This window comes from Solanum dulcamara, chromosome 3 (genome assembly GCF_947179165.1).
Source record: "Solanum dulcamara chromosome 3, daSolDulc1.2, whole genome shotgun sequence".
Taxonomy (NCBI): domain Eukaryota; kingdom Viridiplantae; phylum Streptophyta; class Magnoliopsida; order Solanales; family Solanaceae; genus Solanum; species Solanum dulcamara.
Genome location: NC_077239.1, coordinates 39,499,996 through 39,523,134, shown reverse-complemented (window position 1 = coordinate 39,523,134; position 23,139 = coordinate 39,499,996). Strand labels below are relative to the sequence as shown.

The window sequence follows — 23,139 nt, the reverse complement described above, 5'->3', positions numbered from 1 at the left end:
GTTAGGGTGGAACATCCAGTTTTAGCGGTCCTTCGAATAGCATATATACCTTGGTTGGTAGACAGGACAGAAGGAGCTATCAAGCATGGTTATGAGTATTTTATTAATCTTCTCCCAGGATGTGTATGCATTAATAGATCTAGGCCCTACCCTATTATATATCCTATTATATATACATATATATATATATCCTTTTGTTATTGATATTTGGCACCTTGTGTGGCTGTGATAGACTATGATATGCATATATGTGTTGGCCCTGTGAGGCATTGTTAGTATTTCCTACATGCAGGTTTTGAGATAGGAAGTAATATAGAGGAAACTCTGCCGAAATTTTCCTAAGAAATAAAAAGAAAATGAAATATAGAGTTGTAATATATCTTGAAAAGGTCGTATTCATAGTAATGGTAAATATATAATTGATACTAAGATGGTAAGAAGAATTGAGATGGATATGAATGTCTTAGGACAGCTGGTGGAATATGTAAAATGGAATGAACTAGGAGACGAAAATATTATGTCTACTTTATACAGGTTGGTATTTGAATGGTTATGCAACCTATGAATATGTATATGTTGAGTATAGGGTCAAATGAGAAGTACGCGATAAAAGGAACTAGAATGTTTTGGATACGTTCCACAAAGATGTCAAAATAGGTTAGACCAAACTACCCAAATGGGGTGAATACTACGGGAAACTAGGACGTAGTTGTGGTGGAACTAAAGATCTACTCCGATACCGGTTGTAAGATAAAAGAGGAAAGGGCAAGGCGAAACATGAAGACTAGAGAGACGATGCTAAGGTAAATCTTGGGCTAATTGAGTGCCTTGCACATTATTGCAAGGATTGCAATGGAACGTGACATGAGGACTTCCCGGGGGGTCACCCATCCTAGTACTACTCTCACCCAAGAATGCTTAACTTTGAAATTCTGGTGGGATCTGGTGCGTTAACTGCTGGTATGATCGCATGAGATGGAAGAATCCGAACTAGCGGCGAACAGATGACATGAGATTATGTACCTAGAGTTTTAGAAGTTACATTAAGGGAATTGTAAAAGGGCTTAAGCAAAACAAGCAGGAATAGCTGATTACTAATAAATGGAGCACATGTATGCCAAATTTCTTCAATATAATACCAGTTAATGATAGGCAAACCACGAAAAGGCTATACAGTTATCTTTACCTCAATGTTCTTATTGTGGTAGGTTTTATTTTGCGGAATATCGTTTTTCCACCAATGCTTGCTTTGCTTGTGGATGTCAGGGCCTTGTTATGAGAGAATGCCCACCCAGGGGAAGTCCAGGAGGTGCAGCTCAGCCTACCAGGTCAGTTGTCAGTTCTTCTTCTTTTGTGGCTATGTGCCCTATTGGGCAGGGTATGCAGGAACCAGCAGGTCGTGGTAGAGGTTAGGGTGGAACATCCAGTTTTAGCGGTCCTTCGAATAGCATATATACCTTGGTTGGTAGACAGGACAGAAGGAGCTATCAAGCATTGTTATGAGTATTTTATTAATCTTCTCCCAGGATGTGTATGCATTGATAGATCTAGGCCCTACCCTATTATATATCCTATTATATATACATATATATATATATCCTTTTGTTATTGATATTTGGCGCCTTGTGTGGCTGTGATAGACTATGATATGCATATATGTGTTGGCCCTGTGAGGCATTGTTAGTATTTCCTACATGCAGGTTTTGAGATAGGAAGTAATATAGAGGAAACTCTGCCGAAATTTTCCTAAGAAATAAAAAGAAAATGAAATATAGGGTTGTAATATATCTTGAAAAGGTCGTATTCATAGTAATGGTAAATATATAATTGATACTAAGATGGTAAGAAAAAATGAGATGGATATGAATGTCTTAGGACAGCTGGTGGAATATGTAAAATGGAATGAACTAAGAGACAAAAATATTATGTCTACTTTATACAGGTTGGTATTTGAATGGTTATGCAACCTATGAATATGTATATGTTGAGTATAGGGTCAAATGAGAAGTGCGCGATAAAAGGAACTAGAATGTTTTGGATACGTTCCACAAAGATGTCAAAATAGGTTAGACCAAACTACCCAAATGGGGTGAGTACTACGGGAAAATAGGACGTAGTTGTGGTGGAACTAAAGATCTACTCCGATACCGGTTGTAAGATAAAAGAGGAAAGGGCAAGGCGAAACATGAAGACTAGAGAGACGATGCTAAGGTAAATCTTGGGCTAATTGAGTGCCTTGTACATTATTGCAAGGATTGCAATGGAACATGACATGAGGACTTCCCGGGGGGTCACCCATCCTAGTACTACTCTCACCCAAGAATGCTTAACTTTGAAATTCTGGTGGGATCTGGTGCGTTAACTGCTGGTATGATCGCATGAGATGGAAGAATCCGAACTAGCGGCGAACAGATGACATGAGATTATGTACCTAGAGTTTTAGAAGTTACATTAAGGGAATTGTAAAAGGGCTTAAGCATAACAAGCAGGAATAGCTGATTACTAATAAATGGAGCACATGTATGCCAAATTTCTTCAATATAATACCAGTTAATGATAGGCAAACCACGAAAAGGCTATACAGTTATCTTTACCTCAATGTTCTTATTGTAGTAGGTTTTATTTTGCGGAATATCGTTTTTCCACCAATGCTTGCTTTGCTTATGGATGTCAGGGCCTTGTTATGAGAGAATGCCCACCCAGGGGAAGTCCAGGAGGTGCAGCTCAGCCTACCAGGTCAGTTGTCAGTTCTTCTTCTTTTGTGGCTATGTGCCCTATTGGGCAGGGTATGCAGGAACCAGCAGGTCGTGGTAGAGGTTAGGGTGGAACATCCAGTTTTAGCGGTCCTTCGAATAGCATATATACCTTGGTTGGTAGACAGGACAGAAGGAGCTATCAAGCATTGTTATGAGTATTTTATTAATCTTCTCCCAGGATGTGTATGCATTGATAGATCTAGGCCCTACCCTATTATATATCCTATTATATATACATATATATATATATATCCTTTTGTTATTGATATTTGGCGCCTTGTGTGGCTGTGATAGACTATGATATGCATATATGTGTTGGCCCTGTGAGGCATTGTTAGTATTTCCTACATGCAGGTTTTGAGATAGGAAGTAATATAGAGGAAACTCTGCCGAAATTTTCCTAAGAAATAAAAAGAAAATGAAATATAGGGTTGTAATATATCTTGAAAAGGTCGTATTCATAGTAATGGTAAATATATAATTGATACTAAGATGGTAAGAAAAATTGAGATGGATATGAATGTCTTAGGACAGCTGGTGGAATATGTAAAATGGAATGAACTAAGAGACGAAAATATTATGTCTACTTTATACAGGTTGGTATTTGAATGGTTATGCAACCTATGAATATGTATATGTTGAGTATAGGGTCAAATGAGAAGTGCGCGATAAAAGGAACTAGAATGTTTTGGATACGTTCCACAAAGATGTCAAAATAGGTTAGACCAAACTACCCAAATGGGGTGAGTACTACGGGAAAATAGGACGTAGTTGTGGTGGAACTAAAGATCTACTCCGATACCGGTTGTAAGATAAAAGAGGAAAGGGCAAGGCGAAACATGAAGACTAGAGAGACGATGCTAAGGTAAATCTTGGGCTAATTGAGTGCCTTGTACATTATTGCAAGGATTGCAATGGAACATGACATGAGGACTTCCCGGGGGGTCACCCATCCTAGTACTACTCTCACCCAAGAATGCTTAACTTTGAAATTCTGGTGGGATCTGGTGCGTTAACTGCTGGTATGATCGCATGAGATGGAAGAATCCGAACTAGCGGCGAACAGATGACATGAGATTATGTACCTAGAGTTTTAGAAGTTACATTAAGGGAATTGTAAAAGGGCTTAAGCATAACAAGCAGGAATAGCTGATTACTAATAAATGGAGCACATGTATGCCAAATTTCTTCAATATAATACCAGTTAATGATAGGCAAACCACGAAAAGGCTATACAGTTATCTTTACCTCAATGTTCTTATTGTGGTAGGTTTTATTTTGCGGAATATCGTTTTTCCACCAATGCTTGCTTTGCTTATGGATGTCAGGGCCTTGTTATGAGAGAATGCCCATCCAGGGGAAGTCCAGGAGGTGCAGCTCAGCCTACCAGGTCAGTTGTCAGTTCTTCTTCTTTTGTGGCTATGTGCCCTATTGGGCAGGGTATGCAGGCACCAGCAGGTCGTGGTAGAGGTTAGGGTGGAATATCCAGTTTTAGCGGTCCTTCGAATAGCATATATACCTTGGTTGGTAGACAGGACAGAAGGAGCTATCAAGCATGGTTATGAGTATTTTATTAATCTTCTCCCAGGATGTGTATGCATTGATAGATCTAGGCCCTACCCTATTATATATCCTATTATATATACATATATATATATATCCTTTTGTTATTGATATTTGGCGCCTTGTGTGGCTGTGATAGACTATGATATGCATATATGTGTTGGCCCTGTGAGGCATTGTTAGTATTTCCTATATGCAGGTTTTGAGATAAGAAGTAATATAGAGGAAACTCTACCGAAATTTTCCTAAGAAATAAAAAGAAAATGAAATATAGGGTTGTAATATATCTTGAAAAGGTCGTATTCATAGTAATGGTAAATATATAATTGATACTAAGATGGTAAGAAGAATTGAGATGGATATGAATGTCTTAGGACAGCTGGTGGAATATGTAAAATGGAATGAACTAAGAGACGAAAATATTATGTCTACTTTATACAGGTTGGTATTTGAATGGTTATGCAACCTATGAATATGTATATGTTGAGTATAGGGTCAAATGAGAAGTGCGCGATAAAAGGAACTAGAATGTTTTGGATACGTTCCACAAAGATGTCAAAATAGGTTAGACCAAACTACCCAAATGGGGTGAGTACTACGGGAAAATAGGACGTAGTTGTGGTGGAACTAAAGATCTACTCCGATACCGGTTGTAAGATAAAAGAGGAAAGGGCAAGGCGAAACATGAAGACTAGAGAGACGATGCTAAGGTAAATCTTGGGCTAATTGAGTGCCTTGTACATTATTGCAAGGATTGCAATGGAACATGACATGAGGACTTCCCGGGGGGTCACCCATCCTAGTACTACTCTCACCCAAGAATGCTTAACTTTGAAATTCTGGTGGGATCTGGTGCGTTAACTGCTGGTATGATCGCATGAGATGGAAGAATCCGAACTAGCGGCGAACAGATGACATGAGATTATGTACCTAGAGTTTTAGAAGTTACATTAAGGGAATTGTAAAAGGGCTTAAGCATAACAAGCAGGAATAGCTGATTACTAATAAATGGAGCACATGTATGCCAAATTTCTTCAATATAATACCAGTTAATGATAGGCAAACCACGAAAAGGCTATACAGTTATCTTTACCTCAATGTTCTTATTGTGGTAGGTTTTATTTTGCGGAATATCGTTTTTCCACCAATGCTTGCTTTGCTTATGGATGTCAGGGCCTTGTTATGAGAGAATGCCCATCCAGGGGAAGTCCAGGAGGTGCAGCTCAGCCTACCAGGTCAGTTGTCAGTTCTTCTTCTTTTGTGGCTATGTGCCCTATTGGGCAGGGTATGCAGGCACCAGCAGGTCGTGGTAGAGGTTAGGGTGGAACATCCAGTTTTAGCGGTCCTTCGAATAGCATATATACCTTGGTTGGTAGACAGGACAGAAGGAGCTATCAAGCATGGTTATGAGTATTTTATTAATCTTCTCCCAGGATGTGTATGCATTGATAGATCTAGGCCCTACCCTATTATATATCCTATTATATATACATATATATATATATCCTTTTGTTATTGATATTTGGCGCCTTGTGTGGCTGTGATAGACTATGATATGCATATATGTGTTGGCCCTGTGAGGCATTGTTAGTATTTCCTATATGCAGGTTTTGAGATAGGAAGTAATATAGAGGAAACTCTACCGAAATTTTCCTAAGAAATAAAAAGAAAATGAAATATAGGGTTGTAATATATCTTGAAAAGGTCGTATTCATAGTAATGGTAAATATATAATTGATACTAAGATGGTAAGAAGAATTGAGATGGATATGAATGTCTTAGGACAGCTGGTGGAATATGTAAAATGGAATGAACTAGGAGACGAAAATATTATGTCTACTTTATACAGGTTGGTATTTGAATGGTTATGCAACCTATGAATATGTATATGTTGAGTATTGGGTCAAATGAGAAGTGCGCGATAAAAGGAACTAGAATGTTTTGGATACGTTCCACAAAGATGTCAAAATAGGTTAGACCAAACTACCCAAATGGGGTGAGTACTACGGGAAAATAGGACGTAGTTGTGGTGGAACTAAAGATCTACCCCGATACCGGTTGTAAGATAAAAGAGGAAAGGGCAAGGCGAAACATGAAGACTAGAGAGACGATGCTAAGGTAAATCTTGGGCTAATTGAGTGCCTTGTACATTATTGCAAGGATTGCAATGGAACATGACATGAGGACTTCCCGGGGGGTCACCCATCCTAGTACTACTCTCACCCAAGAATGCTTAACTTTGAAATTCTGGTGGGATCTGGTGCGTTAACTGCTGGTATGATCGCATGAGATGGAAGAATCCGAACTAGCGGCGAACAGATGACATGAGATTATGTACCTAGAGTTTTAGAAGTTACATTAAGGGAATTGTAAAAGGGCTTAAGCATAACAAGCAGGAATAGCTGATTACTAATAAATGGAGCACATGTATGCCAAATTTCTTCAATATAATACCAGTTAATGATAGGCAAACCACGAAAAGGCTATACAGTTATCTTTACCTCAATGTTCTTATTGTAGTAGGTTTTATTTTGCGGAATATCCTTTTTCCACCAATGCTTGCTTTGCTTATGGATGTCAGGGCCTTGTTATGAGAGAATGCCCACCCAGGGGAAGTCCAGGAGGTGCAGCTCAGCCTACCAGGTCAGTTGTCAGTTCTTCTTCTTTTGTGGCTATGTGCCCTATTGGGCAGGGTATGCAGGAACCAGCAGGTCGTGGTAGAGGTTAGGGTGGAACATCCAGTTTTAGCGGTCCTTCGAATAGCATATATACCTTGGTTGGTAGACAGGACAGAAGGAGCTATCAAGCATTGTTATGAGTATTTTATTAATCTTCTCCCAGGATGTGTATGCATTGATAGATCTAGGCCCTACCCTATTATATATCCTATTATATATACATATATATATATATCCTTTTGTTATTGATATTTGGCGCCTTGTGTGGCTGTGATAGACTATGATATGCATATATGTGTTGGCCCTGTGAGGCATTGTTAGTATTTCCTATATGCAGGTTTTGAGATAGGAAGTAATATAGAGGAAACTCTACCGAAATTTTCCTAAGAAATAAAAAGAAAATGAAATATAGGGTTGTAATATATCTTGAAAAGGTCGTATTCATAGTAATGGTAAATATATAATTGATACTAAGATGGTAAGAAGAATTGAGATGGATATGAATGTCTTAGGACAGCTGGTGGAATATGTAAAATGGAATGAACTAGGAGACGAAAATATTATGTCTACTTTATACAGGTTGGTATTTGAATGGTTATGCAACCTATGAATATGTATATGTTGAGTATTGGGTCAAATGAGAAGTGCGCGATAAAAGGAACTAGAATGTTTTGGATACGTTCCACAAAGATGTCAAAATAGGTTAGACCAAACTACCCAAATGGGGTGAGTACTACGGGAAAATAGGACGTAGTTGTGGTGGAACTAAAGATCTACCCCGATACCGGTTGTAAGATAAAAGAGGAAAGGGCAAGGCGAAACATGAAGACTAGAGAGACGATGCTAAGGTAAATCTTGGGCTAATTGAGTGCCTTGTACATTATTGCAAGGATTGCAATGGAACATGACATGAGGACTTCCCGGGGGGTCACCCATCCTAGTACTACTCTCACCCAAGAATGCTTAACTTTGAAATTCTGGTGGGATCTGGTGCGTTAACTGCTGGTATGATCGCATGAGATGGAAGAATCCGAACTAGCGGCGAACAGATGACATGAGATTATGTACCTAGAGTTTTAGAAGTTACATTAAGGGAATTGTAAAAGGGCTTAAGCATAACAAGCAGGAATAGCTGATTACTAATAAATGGAGCACATGTATGCCAAATTTCTTCAATATAATACCAGTTAATGATAGGCAAACCACGAAAAGGCTATACAGTTATCTTTACCTCAATGTTCTTATTGTAGTAGGTTTTATTTTGCGGAATATCCTTTTTCCACCAATGCTTGCTTTGCTTATGGATGTCAGGGCCTTGTTATGAGAGAATGCCCACCCAGGGGAAGTCCAGGAGGTGCAGCTCAGCCTACCAGGTCAGTTGTCAGTTCTTCTTCTTTTGTGGCTATGTGCCCTATTGGGCAGGGTATGCAGGAACCAGCAGGTCGTGGTAGAGGTTAGGGTGGAACATCCAGTTTTAGCGGTCCTTCGAATAGCATATATACCTTGGTTGGTAGACAGGACAGAAGGAGCTATCAAGCATTGTTATGAGTATTTTATTAATCTTCTCCCAGGATGTGTATGCATTGATAGATCTAGGCCCTACCCTATTATATATCCTATTATATATACATATATATATATATATCCTTTTGTTATTGATATTTGGCGCCTTGTGTGGCTGTGATAGACTATGATATGCATATATGTGTTGGCCCTATGAGGCATTGTTAGTATTTCCTACATGCAGGTTTTGAGATAGGAAGTAATATAGAGGAAACTCTGCCGAAATTTTCCTAAGAAATAAAAAGAAAATGAAATATAGGGTTGTAATATATCTTGAAAAGGTCGTATTCATAGTAATGGTAAATATATAATTGATACTAAGATGGTAAGAAAAATTGAGATGGATATGAATGTCTTAGGACAGCTGGTGGAATATGTAAAATGGAATGAACTAAGAGACGAAAATATTATGTCTACTTTATACAGGTTGGTATTTGAATGGTTATGCAACCTATGAATATGTATATGTTGAGTATAGGGTCAAATGAGAAGTGCGCGATAAAAGGAACTAGAATGTTTTGGATACGTTCCACAAAGATGTCAAAATAGGTTAGACCAAACTACCCAAATGGGGTGAGTACTACGGGAAAATAGGACGTAGTTGTGGTGGAACTAAAGATCTACTCCGATACCGGTTGTAAGATAAAAGAGGAAAGGGCAAGGCGAAACATGAAGACTAGAGAGACGATGCTAAGGTAAATCTTGGGCTAATTGAGTGCCTTGTACATTATTGCAAGGATTGCAATGGAACATGACATGAGGACTTCCCGGGGGGTCACCCATCCTAGTACTACTCTCACCCAAGAATGCTTAACTTTGAAATTCTGGTGGGATCTGGTGCGTTAACTGCTGGTATGATCGCATGAGATGGAAGAATCCGAACTAGCGGCGAACAGATGACATGAGATTATGTACCTAGAGTTTTAGAAGTTACATTAAGGGAATTGTAAAAGGGCTTAAGCATAACAAGCAGGAATAGCTGATTACTAATAAATGGAGCACATGTATGCCAAATTTCTTCAATATAATACCAGTTAATGATAGGCAAACCACGAAAAGGCTATACAGTTATCTTTACCTCAATGTTCTTATTGTGGTAGGTTTTATTTTGCGGAATATCGTTTTTCCACCAATGCTTGCTTTGCTTATGGATGTCAGGGCCTTGTTATGAGAGAATGCCCATCCAGGGGAAGTCCAGGAGGTGCAGCTCAGCCTACCAGGTCAGTTGTCAGTTCTTCTTCTTTTGTGGCTATGTGCCCTATTGGGCAGGGTATGCAGGCACCAGCAGGTCGTGGTAGAGGTTAGGGTGGAACATCCAGTTTTAGCGGTCCTTCGAATAGCATATATACCTTGGTTGGTAGACAGGACAGAAGGAGCTATCAAGCATGGTTATGAGTATTTTATTAATCTTCTCCCAGGATGTGTATGCATTGATAGATCTAGGCCCTACCCTATTATATATCCTATTATATATACATATATATATATATCCTTTTGTTATTGATATTTGGCGCCTTGTGTGGCTGTGATAGACTATGATATGCATATATGTGTTGGCCCTGTGAGGCATTGTTAGTATTTCCTATATGCAGGTTTTGAGATAGGAAGTAATATAGAGGAAACTCTACCGAAATTTTCCTAAGAAATAAAAAGAAAATGAAATATAGGGTTGTAATATATCTTGAAAAGGTCGTATTCATAGTAATGGTAAATATATAATTGATACTAAGATGGTAAGAAGAATTGAGATGGATATGAATGTCTTAGGACAGCTGGTGGAATATGTAAAATGGAATGAACTAGGAGACGAAAATATTATGTCTACTTTATACAGGTTGGTATTTGAATGGTTATGCAACCTATGAATATGTATATGTTGAGTATAGGGTCAAATGAGAAGTGCGCGATAAAAGGAACTAGAATGTTTTGGATACGTTCCACAAAGATGTCAAAATAGGTTAGACCAAACTACCCAAATGGGGTGAGTACTACGGGAAAATAGGACGTAGTTGTGGTGGAACTAAAGATCTACCCCGATACCGGTTGTAAGATAAAAGAGGAAAGGGCAAGGCGAAACATGAAGACTAGAGAGACGATGCTAAGGTAAATCTTGGGCTAATTGAGTGCCTTGTACATTATTGCAAGGATTGCAATGGAACGTGACATGAGGACTTCCCGGGGGGTCACCCATCCTAGTACTACTCTCACCCAAGAATGCTTAACTTTGAAATTCTGGTGGGATCTGGTGCGTTAACTGCTGGTATGATCGCATGAGATGGAAGAATCCGAACTAGCGGCGAACAGATGACATGAGATTATGTACCTAGAGTTTTAGAAGTTACATTAAGGGAATTGTAAAAGGGCTTAAGCAAAACAAGCAGGAATAGCTGATTACTAATAAATGGAGCACATGTATGCCAAATTTCTTCAATATAATACCAGTTAATGATAGGCAAACCACGAAAAGGCTATACAGTTATCTTTACCTCAATGTTCTTATTGTGGTAGGTTTTATTTTGCGGAATATCGTTTTTCCACCAATGCTTGCTTTGCTTGTGGATGTCAGGGCCTTGTTATGAGAGAATGCCCATCCAGGGGAAGTCCAGGAGGTGCAGCTCAGCCTACCAAGTAAGTTGTCAGTTCTTCTTCTTTTGTGGCTATGTGCCCTATTGGGCAGGGTATGCAGGCACCAGCAGGTCGTGGTAGAGGTTAGGGTGGAACATCCAGTTTTAGCGGTCCTTCGAATAGCATATATACCTTGGTTGGTAGACAGGACAGAAGGAGCTATCAAGCATGGTTATGAGTATTTTATTAATCTTCTCCCAGGATGTGTATGCATTGATAGATCTAGGCCCTACCCTATTATATATCCTATTATATATACATATATATATATATCCTTTTGTTATTGATATTTGGCGCCTTGTGTGGATGTGATAGACTATGATATGCATATATGTGTTGGCCCTGTGAGGCATTGTTAGTATTTCCTACATGCAGGTTTTGAGATAGGAAGTAATATAGAGGAAACTCTGCCGAAATTTTCCTAAGAAACAAAAAGAAAATGAAATATAGGGTTGTAATATATCTTGAAAAGGTCGTATTCATAGTAATGGTAAATATATAATTGATACTAAGATGGTAAGAAGAATTGAGATGGATATGAATGTCTTAGGACAGCTGGTGGAATATGTAAAATGGAATGAACTAGGAGACGAAAATATTATGTCTACTTTATACAGGTTGGTATTTGAATGGTTATGCAACCTATGAATATGTATATGTTGAGTATTGGGTCAAATGAGAAGTGCGCGATAAAAGGAACTAGAATGTTTTGGATACGTTCCACAAAGATGTCAAAATAGGTTAGACCAAACTACCCAAATGGGGTGAGTACTACGGGAAAATAGGACGTAGTTGTGGTGGAACTAAAGATCTACCCCGATACCGGTTGTAAGATAAAAGAGGAAAGGGCAAGGCGAAACATGAAGACTAGAGAGACGATGCTAAGGTAAATCTTGGGCTAATTGAGTGCCTTGTACATTATTGCAAGGATTGCAATGGAACGTGACATGAGGACTTCCCGGGGGGTCACCCATCCTAGTACTACTCTCACCCAAGAATGCTTAACTTTGAAATTCTGGTGGGATCTGGTGCGTTAACTGCTGGTATGATCGCATGAGATGGAAGAATCCGAACTAGCGGCGAACAGATGACATGAGATTATGTACCTAGAGTTTTAGAAGTTACATTAAGGGAATTGTAAAAGGGCTTAAGCAAAACAAGCAGGAATAGCTGATTACTAATAAATGGAGCACATGTATGCCAAATTTCTTCAATATAATACCAGTTAATGATAGGCAAACCACGAAAAGGCTATACAGTTATCTTTACCTCAATGTTCTTATTGTGGTAGGTTTTATTTTGCGGAATATCGTTTTTCCACCAATGCTTGCTTTGCTTGTGGATGTCAGGGCCTTGTTATGAGAGAATGCCCATCCAGGGGAAGTCCAGGAGGTGCAGCTCAGCCTACCAAGTAAGTTGTCAGTTCTTCTTCTTTTGTGGCTATGTGCCCTATTGGGCAGGGTATGCAGGCACCAGCAGGTCGTGGTAGAGGTTAGGGTGGAACATCCAGTTTTAGCGGTCCTTCGAATAGCATATATACCTTGGTTGGTAGACAGGACAGAAGGAGCTATCAAGCATGGTTATGAGTATTTTATTAATCTTCTCCCAGGATGTGTATGCATTGATAGATCTAGGCCCTACCCTATTATATATCCTATTATATATACATATATATATATATCCTTTTGTTATTGATATTTGGCGCCTTGTGTGGATGTGATAGACTATGATATGCATATATGTGTTGGCCCTGTGAGGCATTGTTAGTATTTCCTACATGCAGGTTTTGAGATAGGAAGTAATATAGAGGAAACTCTGCCGAAATTTTCCTAAGAAACAAAAAGAAAATGAAATATAGGGTTGTAATATATCTTGAAAAGGTCGTATTCATAGTAATGGTAAATATATAATTGATACTAAGATGGTAAGAAGAATTGAGATGGATATGAATGTCTTAGGACAGCTGGTGGAATATGTAAAATGGAATGAACTAGGAGACGAAAATATTATGTCTACTTTATACAGGTTGGTATTTGAATGGTTATGCAACCTATGAATATGTATATGTTGAGTATAGGGTCAAATGAGAAGTGCGCGATAAAAGGAACTAGAATGTTTTGGATACGTTCCACAAAGATGTCAAAATAGGTTAGACCAAACTACCCAAATGGGGTGAGTACTACGGGAAAATAGGACGTAGTTGTGGTGGAACTAAAGATCTACCCCGATACCGGTTGTAAGATAAAAGAGGAAAGGGCAAGGCGAAACATGAAGACTAGAGAGACGATGGTAAGGTAAATCTTGGGCTAATTGACTGCCTTGTACATTATTTCAAGGATTGCAATGGAACGTGACATGAGGACTTCCCGGGGGGTCACCCATCCTAGTACTACTCTCACCCAAGAATGCTTAACTTTGAAATTCTGGTGGGATCTGGTGCGTTAACTACTGGTATGATCCCATGAGATGGAAGAATCCGAACTAGCGGCGAACAGATGACATGAGATTATGTACCTAGAGTTTTAGAAGTTACATTAAGGGAATTGTAAAAGGGCTTAAGCAAAACAAGCATGAATAGCTGATTACTAATAAATGGAGCACATGTATGCCAAATTTCTTCAATATAATACCAGTTAATGATAGGCAAACCACGAAAAGGCTATACAGTTATCTTTACCTCAATGTTCTTATTGTGGTAGGTTTTATTTTGCGGAATATCGTTTTTCCACCAATGCTTGCTTTGCTTGTGGATGTCAGGGCCTTGTTATGAGAGAATGCCCACCCAGGGGAAGTCCAGGAGGTGCAGCTCACCCTACCAGGTCAGTTGTCAGTTCTTCTTCTTTTGTGGCTATGTGCCCTATTGGGCAGGGTATGCAGGCACCAGCAGGTCGTGGTAGAGGTTAGGGTGGAACATCCAGTTTTAGCGGTCCTTCGAATAGCATCTATACCTTGGTTGGTAGACAGGACAGAAGGAGCTATCAAGCATGGTTATGAGTATTTTATTAATCTTCTCCCAGGATGTGTATGCATTGATAGATCTAGGCCCTACCATATTATATATCCTATTATATATACATATATATATATATATCCTTTTGTTATTGATATTTGGCGCCTTGTGTGGCTGTGATAGACTATGATATGCATATATGTGTTGGCCCTGTGAGGCATTGTTAGTATTTCCTACATGCAAATTTTGAGATAGGAAGTAATATAGAGGAAACTCTGCCGAAATTTTCCTAAGAAATAAAAAGAAAATGAAATATAGGGTTGTAATATATCTTGAAAAGGTCGTATTCATAGTAATGGTAAATATATAATTGATACTAAGATGGTAAGAAGAATTGAGATGGATATGAATGTCTTAGGACAGCTGGTGGAATATGTAAAATGGAATGAACTAGGAGACGAAAATATTATGTCTACTTTATACAGGTTGGTATTTGAATGGTTATACAACCTATGAATATGTATATGTTGAGTATAGGGTCAAATGAGAAGTGCGCGATAAAAGGAACTAGAATGTTTTGGATACGTTCCACAAAGATGTTAAAATAGGTTAGACCAAACTACCCAAATAGGGTGAGTACTACGGGAAAATAGGACGTAGTTGTGGTGGAACTAAAGATCTACCCCGATACCGGTTGTAAGATAAAAGAGGAAAGGGCAAGGCGAAACATGAAGACTAGAGAGATGATGCTAAGGTAAATCTTGGGCTAATTGAGTGCCTTGTACATTATTGCAAGGATTGCAATGGAACGTGACATGAGGACTTCCCGGGGGGTCACCCATCCTAGTACTACTCTCACCCAAGAATGCTTAACTTTGAAATTCTGGTGGGATCTGGTGCGTTAACTGCTGGTATGATCGCATGAGATGGAAGAATCCGAACTAGCGGCGAACAGATGACATGAGATTATGTACCTAGAGTTTTAGAAGTTACATTAAGGGAATTGTAAAAGGGCTTAAGCAAAACAAGCAGGAATAGCTGATTACTAATAAATGGAGCACATGTATGCCAAATTTCTTCAATATAATACCAGTTAATGATAGGCAAACCACGAAAAGGCTATACAGTTATCTTTACCTCAATGTTCTTATTGTGGTAGGTTTTATTTTGCGGAATATCGTTTTTCCACCAATGCTTGCTTTGCTTGTGGATGTCAGGGCCTTGTTATGAGAGAATGCCCATCCAGGGGAAGTCCAGGAGGTGCAGCTCACCCTACCAGGTCAGTTGTCAGTTCTTCTTCTTTTGTGGCTATGTGCCCTATTGGGCAGGGTATGCAGGCACCAGCAGGTCGTGGTAGAGGTTAGGGTGGAACATCCAGTTTTAGCGGTCCTTCGAATAGCATATATACCTTGGTTGGTAGACAGGACAGAAGGAGCTATCAAGCATTGTTATGAGTATTTTATTAATCTTCTCCCAGGATGTGTATGCATTGATAGATCTAGGCCCTACCCTATTATATATCCTATTATATATACATATATATATATATATCCTTTTGTTATTGATATTTGGCGCCTTGTGTGGCTGTGATAGACTATGATATGCATATATGTGTTGGCCCTGTGAGGCATTGTTAGTATTTCCTACATGCAGGTTTTGAGATAGGAAGTAATATAGAGGAAACTCTGCCGAAATTTTCCTAAGAAATAAAAAGAAAATGAAATATATGGTTGTAATATATCTTGAAAAGGTCGTATTCATAGTAATGGTAAATATATAATTGATACTAAGATGGTAAGAAGAATTGAGATGGATATGAATGTCTTAGGAAAGCTGGTGGAATATGTAAAATGGAATGAACTAGGAGACGAAAATATTATGTCTACTTTATACAGGTTGGTATTTGAATGGTTATGCAACCTATGAATATGTATATGTTGAGTATAGGGTCAAATGAGAAGTGCGCGATAAAAGGAACTAGAATGTTTTGGATACGTTCCACAAAGATGTCAAAATAGGTTAGACCAAACTACCCAAATGGGGTGAGTACTACGGGAAAATAGGACGTAGTTGTGGTGGAACTAAAGATCTACCCCGATACCGGTTGTAAGATAAAAGAGGAAAGGGCAAGGCGAAACATGAAGACTAGAGAGACGATGGTAAGGTAAATCTTGGGCTAATTGAGTGCCTTGTACATTATTTCAAGGATTGCAATGGAACGTGACATGAGGACTTCCCGGGGGGTCACCCATCCTAGTACTACTCTCACCCAAGAATGCTTAACTTTGAAATTCTGGTGGGATCTGGTGCGTTAACTACTGGTATGATCCCATGAGATGGAAGAATCCGAACTAGCGGCGAACAAATGACATGAGATTATGTACCTAGAGTTTTAGAAGTTACATTAAGGGAATTGTAAAAGGGCTTAAGCAAAACAAGCATGAATAGCTGATTACTAATAAATGGAGCACATGTATGCCAAATTTCTTCAATATAATACCAGTTAATGATAGGCAAACCACGAAAAGGCTATACAGTTATCTTTACCTCAATGTTCTTATTGTGGTAGGTTTTATTTTGCGGAATATCGTTTTTCCACCAATGCTTGCTTTGCTTGTGGATGTCAGGGCCTTGTTATGAGAGAATGCCCACCCAGGGGAAGTCCAGGAGGTGCAGCTCAGCCTACCAGGTCAGTTGTCAGTTCTTCTTCTTTTGTGGCTATGTGCCCTATTGGGCAGGGTATGCAGGCACCAGCAGGTAGTGGTAGAGGTTAGGGTGGAACATCCAGTTTTAGCGGTCCTTCGAATAGCATCTATACCTTGGTTGGTAGACAGGACAGAAGGAGCTATCAAGCATGGTTATGAGTATTTTATTAATCTTCTCCCAGGATGTGTATGCATTGATAGATCTAGGCCCTACCATATTATATATCCTATTATATATACATATATATATATATATCCTTTTGTTATTGATATTTGGCGTCTTGTGTGGCTGTGATAGACTATGATATGCATATATGTGTTGGCCCTGTGAGGCATTGTTAGTATTTCCTACATGCAGATTTTGAGATAGGAAGTAATATAGAGGAAACTCTGCCGAAATTTTCCTAAGAAATAAAAAGAAAATGAAATATAGGGTTGTAATATATCTTGAAAAGGTCGTATTCATAGTAATGGTAAATATATAATTGATACTAAGATGGTAAGAAGAATTGAGATGGATATGAATGTCTTAGGACAGCTGGTGGAATATGTAAAATGGAATGAACTAGGAGACAAAAATATTATGTCTACTTTATACAGGTTGGTATTTGAATAGTTATGCAACCTATGAATATGTATATGTTGAGTATAGGGTCAAATGAGAAGTGCGCGATAAAAGGAACTAGAATGCTTTGGATACGTTCCACAAAGATGTCAAAATAGGTTAGACCAAAACTACCCAAATGGGGTGAGTACTACGGGAAAATAGGACGTAGTTGTGGTGGAACTAAAGATCTACCCCGATACTGGTTGTAAGATAAAAGAGGAAAGGGCAAGGCGAAACATGAAGACTAGAGAGACGATGCTAAGGTAAATCTTGGGCTAATTGAGTGCCTTGCACATTATTGCAAGGATTGCAATGGAACGTGACATGAGGACTTCCCGGGGGGTCACCCTACCTAGTACTACTCTCACCCAAGAATGCTTAACTTTGAAATTCTGGTGGGATCTGGTGCGTTAACTGCTGGTATGATCGCATGAGATGGAAGAATCCGAACTAGCGGCGAACAGATGACATGAGATTATGTACCTAGAGTTTTAGAAGTTACATTAAGGGAATTGTAAATAGGCTTAAGCAAAACAAGCAGGAATAGCTGATTACTAATAAATGGAGCACATGTATGCCAAATTTCTTCAATATAATACCAGTTAATGATAGGCAAACCACGAAAAGGCTATACAGGCCATTGTGTCAGGGAATTTGGATACCACTTGGCAGCCAACTCTGAGGGGCAAAAAGCAAAATCCAAAAGGTAAGGATACTAGTTGATGTCATCTAAAGAAGGTAGGAAATAATACACGAGGTCGAAGATTCCACAATACGACCTTGGCTACAAGACTCACTTCGCACTCCATGGACAAATGATTCTAGAGGGAAAATTACCCACAGATTAATAATATCAGCCTGTACTTCTTAAATCAAAGACTACCTGCTCAGCCTAGAAGGTGTGAAATTATAGGTTAAGAGGGTGGTAGGACCTTTTGGATTCCCTATACCTATTGTCCCAAAAGTAGGAGCCCAAGTTATAGTTAACTACTGAAGATTATTCTGTGAAGAGATTGGGAAGATAGATAGGTCTTTGTACACCATTTACCCTCATACTGATGGACAGACTAAGCTTGGTAGCTACACGGTAGACGATATGTTGTGGTCCTATACAGTTGACCCCAAACGTAACACAGATAATTGCCTACCACCTGTCAAGAGTACTTACGATATCAACTATCATTCTAATATCCAAGTGGCCCCGGATGAGACTTTGTATGAAAGACAGTATAGGTCGCCAATTGATTGGTTTGGTGTTAGTAAAACACGAATAATAAGCCCAGACGTGGTTCCATCAGCGGTATAGAAGGTGAAGCTTATTCATAAGAGATTATTAGCAGCACAAAGTCGACAAATGTCACACGCGGATAATCAATGTCGATCTCTAAGGTTTCAAGTTATAATTAAGCACTCTCAAAAGTATCGCCCACATAGAAAGTGATAAGAGCCAGCAAGAAAGAGGACCTTAGTCTAAGATATATTGGCCCTTATCAGACCCTCAACTGAATAGGCAAGGTTGCCGGCGAGTTGGACTTACCGTCGGATCCGGAAGCAGTACATCCAGTCTTCCAATTATCGATGCTTTGCAAGTGTGTTGGTAATCTATCCCGAGTATATCCTGCAGAGGATATCCAGGTCACGGAGGAGTTATCCTATGAGAAGCAACCGATCGCCATCTTAGATCAGCGAAGTAGGGGATTGTGAACTAAGGACATAGCTTCTATCAAGGTGTTATGGAAAAACGAGAGTTGCAAAGAAATAACCTGCGAAGCCAAAAGGAAACTGAAACATAAGTATCTATTCCTATTCCCTACGTCTACAAGTAATCCCAACTTTTGAAACTTTTATATTGGTTACTTGATGAATGTGTGGGTTATAGCAATAGACATGAATTTCCCCGTAATCTGTATAAGATCTTAAGAAAGATTCTGGTTCACATTCAAGAACGAATGTCCTAAAGGGGGGAAGTATGTTACACCCCATACTTTTGTACCTTAGAATGTGTTCTTAAGTTTCTTTAAAGTCTCTTAAGTCTCTTGGAAGGATCGTAAGCCTCTTAAGTTTCTTCAGGCTTTCTAAAGCTTCTTAAAGCTTCTTAAGACTCCTTAAGAACTCTTAATCTCTTAAGAGTTACCATGTGATCCGGAAAATCTATAACACTACCAAACAACTTTAAGGAAGGGGGAATGAGATACCCCATAATAGAGAAGATGGGGAATAGAGTTATAAGAATCCAGAAGACGTTGGAGACTAAATAAGGAGTCGTAGGACTCGGCTTACTTATGTAAGCTACAAACTTGGAAATCTTACATTCTAAAGTTACTCAAGTACATACCAAGCTTACGTAGAAAGGATTAAATAGGTTCGTAAAGTAAGACGAGATTACAAACCAACGAGGGAAAAAAGAAGGTGCCACATGGCAGCATGAGAGAGCACCACATGGAAGAAGATGGGATTTCCACATTGCAGTAGATCCAGTAATAGGGTGGTCCCCCACATGTCATATGGTAGTCCATGGTTGGAGGTGTGGTGTGTTGGCCCTATAAGGGCTTAACACGTGTCACCACTTAGGGGTTGACATGTGTCACCCCTAAAAGTGGCCTATGTATATATATATATTTCATGACTTTATTTCATACTTATCCTCTAGTCATTCTTATCAAGAGACTTCTAGAGACAAAAAGAAGAGAAGAGAAATCTATAACAAGAGAGAGGAGAAACCTTAAACTTGAGAAAGAGAGCCACGGATTTAGAGCCAAAAAAGGGTAAGTTCTTTGATTTCATTCCATAAATTAATTATATAGGGTGAAAAAAGATGTTATGAAGGTTCTATTAATGAAATTTTATGATTTTAAGCAGCCCAAAATGTTATCAAACAGCTACGAAGTTTTAGGGGTGCTAAAGAAATTTCTGAGGCAAGTTTCAACGAGTTTGATGAGTTTCGGGAAAGGTAAGGGTTTGTCTTTCAAATTAGAGTTTATGATATCATTATTATGTATATTACATATCTTAAATAAGGTTTGAAGTGTAAAAATTGCATAAGGATGCTAGACGCTAGAAACAAACTAAATTAAAGTCGTAGTTGCTAAACCGAAGTCGCGTAGTGTGTTGTCATTGCGGTGTGGCAGTTTCAGCTGGTTGGGTGGTGTGTTGTAGTGATGTAAAGTATGTTAAAAATGGTGTGTTTTCTACTGGTTTCAGCCACACGACCCTCCATTTGGTATGATTAATGATTTTGCGAAATAAAGATTTAAAAACTCTATTTTGGTATCGTAGTTTGCATCTATTTGTTTGGAGCTTGTATTGTGTAATTTTGAAATGATTTACTTGTAAATATTCTGCTGGTTTTTGTTGTTGGTATGGTGGTTGATTTTTTGGCCGAGTCGAAATCTCGGGGATGTTGAAATTATAGGGGAAATTCTACCTGATTTTTGGTAGCTTCGGAACTAATAACAAACTAGTCGAGGGTAATGGATAGGAAATGAATCCTATTAGTAATTGGGTATAGAGTGGGATATTGGAAAGTGAAAGGTCATTAACCTTAGTATTACTTTCATGTCAAATAGGTTAAGGAGGTATCAAGACAAGCCGGATTTCAATTAATCCTTGAAATGGTATGTAAAGCTTATTTCTTCTCATGGTATGTCGTTGGCAGAAATATGTAAAGATTATTATTTCTCTTTGCATGTCGTTGGCATAAGTATGTAAAGCCTATTCTCTCTTTTCTTTTGGCATGTCCTGATATAAGTATCACATGATGCAAGCTTTAGGGAGTATCCCATCCATAAAGCTCCGAGCAAGATTTATGAGTCTTACCAACTTCCTAATGTTAGAACTTCCATAATAATGGAGCTACATCTCTCAAGCCTTCTATGTGATAGAAAGTAGTAAGTACGTAAACTATCCTATCTTCTTGTTTGGCATAGCCTAAAAGTAAGTGATACGTATACAAGCTGGGATAATCTCATTCTTAAGTTCCGAATAGGATTCTTGTCTCTTACGCATTTTCTAATGTTAATGCTCTTATGGTAGTTTAGCTACTACCCACGAGCCTTCTGTACGTAAAATAGGAATTGGCATGTGGAAGTTATATGCTCACAGATGATATAGTGACTCATGTACTTACTTTGTTAAGCTCCTATTCCTAAGGACTCTATGATGACCAATGCCTCTAATTTCATAAGTCATTTGGCGTTACTTGATAAATGCCTATGATTCCTTAGACTCTAGTTGATACGACCCCTAATGACACTTAGAGGGAACTTGGGATAAGTACCATTCTGAACCTCAAAGAATAGTCCAGTATGATCGTTTTATTGAGTCTCAGATGATAATAGGATGATTATAACATCGAGTCCCATAAAGGGCTGGGTATGGTATATGATGATTATGACACCGAGTCCCATAAAGGGTTAGGTATGGTATATAATGATTATGACACTGAGTCCCATAAAGGGCCGGGTGTGGTATATAATGATATGATGACACCGAGTCCCATAAAGGACTGGGTATGGTATATGATTATATGATGACACTGAGTCCTATAAAGGGCCGGGTACGGTATATGATAATTTAATGACATTGAGTCCCATGAATGGCTGGGTACGGTATATATATGCAATGATATAATATAATGATATAATTTTGACGTATGATATACGATTATAGCCCTGAATGCTATAATGGGCCGGGTGAGATATATGATAATGATGTGCACGATTTGTCTCGTCGGACACAAGTATAGTCCCTTAGTGAGTATCATATTGTTTTCTGGATCTCTACTTCAGATGTGACTTCGTTTATAAAATCTTATGCTTTATGTAGGCAGTACATATGTCTTACTGACCCCCCTTTCTTCGTGGGGTTGTGTTTCATGCCTGCAGATCTAGGTACTTATTTTGGAGATCCACCGGCTTAGGCTTTCTGCTCAGCTATTTTGGAAGTGCTCCATTATCCCAGAGCATAGCCTTTTTGGTAAAGATCTATTGATATATGTATTTATCCAAGGGTACGACGGGCCCCTATCCTATCATATATTACTATTAATATTCTTAGAGGTCTGTAAACATGTGTGTGGGTGTATGTAAATGAGATCCAGCCATACGTGGTTCAGTTGTACTAGTGCGACTTATGTTTCGGAACATCCCCTTCCCAACGGCAGCCTTGTCAGCTTGCATGCCCTTGCATGACATGATGCAAATGAAAGAGGCTATATGGAGATAAATTTGCTACCATCCTCTGGATTCTTGTGTATAATTCTTATAGCTGATAATTTTATATACGGGGGTCCAGGTTGTACCCTAGTCAAGGCCTATGGAGTTGGGTCGTGACACCTCAAGCCTTCTATATGTTGAATAGTATTTGGATGTATAAGCTTCTATTCTTATAGACTTTACGAAGACAAATGTCTCTGATTCCATAAATTGTTTTGCATTATCTTGATAGATGTCTATGATTCTTGAGGCTTTATTTATTATGGTCCATAGTGACATTCAAATGGTAGTTAATATGATTATCGTCTTTAATACTTAGGTGCGAGTTTATTCTACTTACTCCATTAAATCTCAAATGATTATTTAATATGCATATGGTTACTCACTACTCTGCTCGTGCATACTATTATTACTTCTTTCACCGAGTCCCGGGCTGGGTATGTTGTCATGGATAGTTGTACTATATTATTCACTGAGTC

General features: G+C 38.8%; 13 pseudogenes; all 13 read right to left on the bottom strand.

The window, feature by feature from the left end:
* Nucleotides 1–854: 854 nt before the first annotated feature.
* LOC129883898 (5S ribosomal RNA) lies at nucleotides 855–974 on the bottom strand (annotated as a pseudogene).
* Nucleotides 975–2,262: 1,288 nt separating this feature from the next.
* LOC129883920 (5S ribosomal RNA) lies at nucleotides 2,263–2,382 on the bottom strand (annotated as a pseudogene).
* A 1,290-nt stretch (nucleotides 2,383–3,672) lies between these two features.
* Nucleotides 3,673–3,792, bottom strand: LOC129883918 (5S ribosomal RNA; annotated as a pseudogene).
* A 1,288-nt stretch (nucleotides 3,793–5,080) lies between these two features.
* LOC129883917 (5S ribosomal RNA) lies at nucleotides 5,081–5,200 on the bottom strand (annotated as a pseudogene).
* Nucleotides 5,201–6,488: 1,288 nt separating this feature from the next.
* On the bottom strand, nucleotides 6,489–6,608 carry LOC129883916 (5S ribosomal RNA; annotated as a pseudogene).
* Nucleotides 6,609–7,896: 1,288 nt separating this feature from the next.
* Nucleotides 7,897–8,016, bottom strand: LOC129883915 (5S ribosomal RNA; annotated as a pseudogene).
* Nucleotides 8,017–9,306: 1,290 nt separating this feature from the next.
* Nucleotides 9,307–9,426, bottom strand: LOC129883914 (5S ribosomal RNA; annotated as a pseudogene).
* Nucleotides 9,427–10,714: 1,288 nt separating this feature from the next.
* LOC129883897 (5S ribosomal RNA) lies at nucleotides 10,715–10,834 on the bottom strand (annotated as a pseudogene).
* A 1,288-nt stretch (nucleotides 10,835–12,122) lies between these two features.
* On the bottom strand, nucleotides 12,123–12,242 carry LOC129883895 (5S ribosomal RNA; annotated as a pseudogene).
* A 1,288-nt stretch (nucleotides 12,243–13,530) lies between these two features.
* Nucleotides 13,531–13,650, bottom strand: LOC129883903 (5S ribosomal RNA; annotated as a pseudogene).
* Nucleotides 13,651–14,940: 1,290 nt separating this feature from the next.
* Nucleotides 14,941–15,060, bottom strand: LOC129883886 (5S ribosomal RNA; annotated as a pseudogene).
* Nucleotides 15,061–16,350: 1,290 nt separating this feature from the next.
* Nucleotides 16,351–16,470, bottom strand: LOC129883902 (5S ribosomal RNA; annotated as a pseudogene).
* Nucleotides 16,471–17,761: 1,291 nt separating this feature from the next.
* On the bottom strand, nucleotides 17,762–17,881 carry LOC129883929 (5S ribosomal RNA; annotated as a pseudogene).
* Nucleotides 17,882–23,139: the final 5,258 nt, after the last annotated feature.